We start from the raw sequence: 6,000 nt of genomic DNA on the forward strand, positions 1-6,000 counted from the left end.
GCTAACCACGCAGCACAGCAGAGACATGAGGGAGCAGAACCCACCCGCCCCCCTCATCCCCCGCACTTGGATTAGAGGGAGCCCGAGAGCTACAGCACTGGGTGGGCAGAGAGGTGGCCCTTCCAGGTTGGCCAATGAACTACATCTGGTGCCTCCCCTAAGGGAGGGTTCTGACCTTCTTTACTTCTCCTTTTGTTGTCTGTATAAGACCAGAAACACTGTTTCCAGTTACTGTGGTGGTTAGGTATCTGTGGCAGGCAGGATGCTGGTGTCCAGAGAGGGCAGGTGGGGTAAACAGAACCCCTAGATATTGCTGGCTCAGCTGGGCTCCTGGCTACCTGGTTACGTGATGAACTGCACCAGCATTCCAGGGAGACGGGACAGGCACCTCGAAGACTACATTCAGACACTGAAATACACACCCACCAAACAGCCATCCCAGACCTCTAATCTTACTTTATGACCAAACTATAATTACATTACAGCAATTACTTGAATATTACATTTTTATTACTGTTATGTCATTATGTCTACCAGGAAAAAATATGCCTACTTTAAGCAGTAAAATTCTTAATGACTCATTTAAGCTCTTTAAGCTCATTTAAGCTATCCGAAACCCCTGACTTAAACATTTTGGCCAAAATAACTTTTAGAGCCTGGTGGGAAGAAGAGGGTTAATCTCCATCTATATTGTTGCCCAAAAACCAAGAAAACTTTCACTGGTGGATGTACTTCTAGAGATTAAAAAGTTCCAGCCAAGGCTGATCAGAAAGTTATGTTACATTTAAGAGCTGTGTTTGTAAAGCCATAGTTCTTTATCATCCATTGATCAGTTCCAACTACTGACAAAAAGTAGAGAACTCAGGAAACATCCATGTCTCCATCTTCCAAATGTGTGGAGGCATATTTCCCATCCTTCCAATGTCAAGCAGGAAGATTCTTTAGAGGCCAGCTTGGCCCATTTTTCAGCCCTTTCTCTGGAAGCCAGTGGTTTACTTGGAACTCACAAAGGACACTCCTCAAATAGTTACTAACGTAAGTACATTTTCTAATCATTATATTTTACTTCATTACCTCTTTTTAGGTAGTGTCTCATTAGGCCTGATCTTGCCGAAAGATTCCAAGCTGTCAGACTCAGTATATTTTCTCAGCAGGGGGTCCTTTGACCCTAACCACTTTGCAACTTAACTGTGTCCCTTTCCCAAGCAGTGCAGCCCAGACAAGCATATGATGCCTCTTGTCTCAAAAATAATTCTATACTTTGAGAGCCAGGATTCAGACCCTTGAATTTGGGGAACTTACCATATGAGCTGGCGAGTCAAAATATCTAGTTTTAACCACTTTTGAATTTTTTTACACATACATTTACCCCCAAATACCCTGTGCATTGAACAAGCACTTTCCTACAAGAAAATGAAGCAGCTAACAGGTTTTGCTTCCCTTAGGTCAACCAAGCCCAAGGTTGGTTTTTTGCTTCATTTTTTAAAAAGTCCTTTTGGCAAATATATGTCCTCTATGTTACTGTGTAAAATTCAGTGCCTAATTCTAAAGTTATGTACATCTGCCGGACATATACGCTGTTAGACATTCATTGCTGCCTACCAATGCGAAAGGTATTACCAGGTCTATATTTAACATTGTTTTGGCAAGGCTGTTGCTGTGGAAAAAAAAAAAATTCCTATAGAATTCTTAATGAGAAAACTGAATGATTCTTTGAAATGTGGTTGTGATTCCCTGACTTATTCAGCGGTGATGTCACAGGTGCTGAGAAGCAAGAAACAGTAGACTCGCTCGTTTGCCAGCGCGCTCTCAAGATGCACCAGAGGGGAAATGAAACTCATCTCGCCTGTGGTTTGTGCTGAGCTGCGCTTCCCGCCACTGCTCCGGGGGTCACACAGGCCCCTGCTCGGGACATGTCTCACACACTCGGTTTGTCATCCCTGTGAGCCTGTGTCATGGAAGGGTGCGCTGTTTGCATGTGTTTCTTATAGAACTTGATCGGCCCACTGGCCTTTCTTCTGTTCATTACCCACATTTGTCTTAGAAAACAGCCACCTTGTTCTAGCTGTTGGAGAAAGACAGGGCTTTCCTCCAGCTCACCTGAGTCCCCTCGGTCGCTTAATTAGCAAGTGGCAAGAAGTTCAGAGAAGTCTGTCAGGACAGGAGAATGTGCTCCGGCCTCCTTGTCACCTAATTTGAATCCTGGGCCACACTCTTGGGCAGAGGACACAATGGCACATCAGGTGGTGTCCTGGTCAGGTCTCAGGTGGGTTTGTAATATTAAAAGAATAATATAATATTAGTGAATGCAAGGCAGTATCTGAAAGGAAAGCCAACGTTCCCTTGACGTTTATAAAAACATTATGGTAACAAGTGAATTCTTTCTGTGGAATCTGTTAAACTAATATGCAGTAAATATAATGGTTTAAAGTCAAAATCCCATTCTTGATTTATGGATTTACCAAATTAACCTGCCAGACTCTCATCCTTCTTGCATAGGCGAAACTACAGAACCTTTCCACAGTCTCACTTCACTCTTCGGCTACACGTTCCAATCCCAGACCTGTCGCTGGCACCACGAATGTTTTCCCCCTTCTCCTGATGTCGTCTCAACATCTCAGGGTCGTTGGCGTTTTCTCAAGACTGTAACCCTTATGCAGTCGTTCATGGGACCAGCTGGTGACCTCACACACTCCCCAACTGTGCTGCAAACCATTTCAACACAACCCCATGCCTCGGAGTTTTGATAACTTGACCTGGAGCTCCTGGGTCTGTAGCAACTTGGGGGCAGCTCAGTACCTGCTAAGGTATTGCTTCCCCTGCCCCCGGCCCCCCAAAAGGGCTGTAAAAGGTTAGGGTTCTGAGAGGTGGGCAGAGGCTGTGGCACACACGCTCCTGGGCCCACAGAGGAAGGCCTCCTTTCTCCTCCTCCCTGGCACATGTCCGTTCTGACGCCTCCTTCGCTAAGGGCCACGTGCTCCAGACCAGCAGCCACAGCAAGAGGGGCCAGCTCTGGGGTGAAGAAAAGAGATGCCGAGGCATCCTCAGAAGGACGCTGTCCTTCCCCTCACATATCATCCGCTGCCCGCAGCCCAGCTCCCCTGAAGCCCTGGAGGGGCGGCCACGGGCAGAGTGACGCTGACTCAGAAATGCCCCCTTTGTGCCTCTTTTGCCAGTAGCAGAACTTCAGTAGCAGAACTTGATCTTTCAGGAGTCTCTTTGGGAATCTCTGGGTCTTCTGCTTTTAACAGCTAAGTGAAGCAGTATCCCCTTATAAAAGGAAAAATGCAGCTTCAAGATTTGCTCAAGACAGAATGATGACACTTGGCAAGTCCAAAAAGAAGAACACTTCACTGCCCGCTCTCTGCTCCCAGATGTTCGGATCACTGAGAAATGGTACAGCCAGGGTGAGGGGGTGCGAACTGCTTGTTTATTTGGCGTCTCCTTGGGGGGTTATAAAAAACAAACAACAAAAACACACACAGAAAAGCTCGACACAATAAATAAACCATCGACAGTAACCTAAGACGAAGCGCTCCTGCGAGATTCTGAGCCTGTGTGTTTGTTGCTGTTCTGCAATTAGCCGAGGATGCTCGTGGATTGTGCTAACGCAGCACTGAGCCCCGGGCCAAACACCTTCTCAGGTTTTTTTCCCCCTCTGTGTTTTGCTAATCCCTGGATGAAACATAATCGCAGAGCAATGTTCAAGGTTGGACGCAACAGGGAGGAACTCGGCGTTGGCTCCCACCCAGTGCAAATAACATGCCATTGGACTTAAGGCAGGAGGAAGGATGTTAAACAAATACACTCCCTCCAGCCTCCCAGGCAATGGCTCGCTGCTCTCCACAGAAGCCCCAAGTTTCCCCAAGCTGCTCACTCAGCTCCCAGGTTTCATCACCTGAGATATGTTGTATAAGATAAATAGGCAGGGAGGCCAACGAGCAAAAATCCCAATCAGGAAAAGAATGGAAAGAGAATTAAGTCATTTATTCCCCTCTAGGGTGAAATTAAAGTAACAAAAGTATCTGTATATAATAAATATATAATTATACATAATAATTAAACTCCAGCCCCTTGCAGTCATCATTCTTTTTCCCTTTCTCTCAAACCAGAGGAAAACATTTCTCCTTATTGTGATTTCAGGTGCAGACTTCTGAATCAGAAGTTCCAGGTACCACCTGACTCCTTGTCATTTTGTGTTCTGATGACAGCATGGGAAAGGGAATCAGAGAATGGGACAGAATTTTCTCCAGTGAACAGAGAGAGAAGGCTGTCTAAAAGTACTCATCTGTTCCACATAAAGTTTTCTAAAATATACACACACGCAAGTGCATGTATTTGTAACTCATTTAATCTTTTTTTTAATACATTTATTTTATTTATTTATTTTTGGCTGCATTGGGCCTTTGTTCCTCCTCGCGGGCTTTCTCTGGTTGTGGCCAGCGGGGGCTACTCTTCGTTGCGGTGCGCGGGCTTCTCATTGCGGTGGCTTCTCTTGTTGCGGAGCACGGGCTCTAGGCGCACGGGCTTCAGTAGTTGCGACGTGTGGGCTCAGTAGTGGCTCGCAGGCTCAGTAGTCGTGGCGCACAGGCTTAGTTGCTCCGCGGCATGTGGGATCTTCCCGGACCAGGGCTCGAACCCGTGTCCTGTGTTGGCAGGTGGATTCTTAACCACTGCGCCACCAGGGAAGCCCTCTCAGTTAAGGTTTACAACAACGCTCTGAGATTGATACTGTTATATTTATTTTACAGGTGGAAGTCTGGGGTGCAGAGGGGTTTAAGACCACACAGATTCAACCATGGAACGAACTGGAGATCTCCACGTGGTTCTAGACAGAAAAGCGGGCTCCGGGGAGTCAGGGAGGCAAAGCTAGAGGTTAAAGACAGTAACAACAGCAAATCCCCCTACTGTCAGGAGACTAACAAGCAAATAAATAATAAATAATAGAACCTGGCCTCAGTGCTCAACCTTTTCCTAAGGAGCTTAGAAAGTGCTCAGATGGATATGGGGAGGGGGAAGGGTAAGCTGTGACCAAGCGCGAGAGAGGCATGGACATATATACACTACCAAACGTAAGGTAGATAGCTAGTGGGAAGCAGCCGCATAGCACAGGGAGATCAGCTGGGTGCTTTGTGACCGCCTGGAGGGGTGGGATAGGGAGGGTGGGAGGGAGGGAGAGGCAAGAGGGAAGAGATATGGGAACATATGTATATGTATAACTGATTCACTTTGTTATACAGCAGAAACTAACACACCATTGTAAAGCAATTATACGCCAATAAAGATGTAAAAATAAAAATTAAAAAAAAAAGAAAGTGCTCAGAGGTGATCTTGCGTCTTGTCCAGTTATAGTTGAGTTGTGTTGTAGGTTTGCCGAGGGCATTGTCATAAATCTGTGCTGAAACCAAACCTGGAGCAGGTCTCCCCTCTCCTGTCGGTCCAGCCCTCATGAAATCAGACGTGATAGAACCAGGAGGAGCCGCGTCAGCATTTTTACCTGATCCTGGGATGGAGAAGGTAAAATGACAGCCTTCGTTACCGCACCTCCCAGAGTGGATCCATGTGGCCTTTCACTGACTCCCTCTGGGCTTCTCTCTTTTCCTCTGAAACCATGAGTCCTCTTTGACCTCAAGGCCATGAAGCCAAATATGACTGCTGGCCCCGGACGAGCTCCTATGGCTGTTACCAGTGTCTGCAAGCATGGCTATCACTCCATCTTCCTGCGGATCATCCAGGACCCTCTGAAACAGCCTTTTCTCTTGTATTCCGCGAGCCCTCAATGTGTCAAGCACTGTGCCACGTGGCACAGGAAGGATGCAGCTTCTGCAGTGTTTGCTCAGCTAAGTAAAGTGAAGCTCATCTCAGTGTAGGCTATTCACTATGTGATTCTCTCAGTCCTACTGCCTACCAGAGTTTGCTGAACTTTCCTGGACATGGCGACGAGGTGAAGTAGTGAGAACTTCCCTCCAGGCTTTGAGTTCTGGCTCTGGTCCTGGTCAG

The 6,000-nt window shown here is 46.8% G+C and overlaps 1 protein-coding gene across 6 annotated transcripts in view; it reads left to right on the forward strand.

Moving 5' to 3' along the window:
* The window catches only part of SUPT3H (SPT3 homolog, SAGA and STAGA complex component), a 452,287-nt gene extending 446,510 nt beyond the window's left edge, over positions 1–5,777 (forward strand). For 3 of the 6 annotated variants that reach the window (XM_089918656.1, XM_022582040.2, XM_089918657.1), the window contains one exon: positions 1–5,777. This exon is cut by the window's left edge and continues 22,316 nt beyond it. The gene's annotated coding sequence lies outside the window, so the exon portion shown is untranslated. The other 3 variants (XR_016394602.1, XR_016394600.1, XR_016394601.1) reach the window with 3 other exon arrangements.
* The last annotated feature ends 223 nt before the right edge of the window (positions 5,778–6,000 follow it).

This window comes from Delphinapterus leucas, chromosome 10, assembly GCF_059928025.1.
Source record: "Delphinapterus leucas isolate spDelLeu-1000000601 "Yukka" chromosome 10, BTC_Dleu_Yukka2, whole genome shotgun sequence".
NCBI classification, from domain to species: Eukaryota; Metazoa; Chordata; class Mammalia; order Artiodactyla; family Monodontidae; genus Delphinapterus; species Delphinapterus leucas.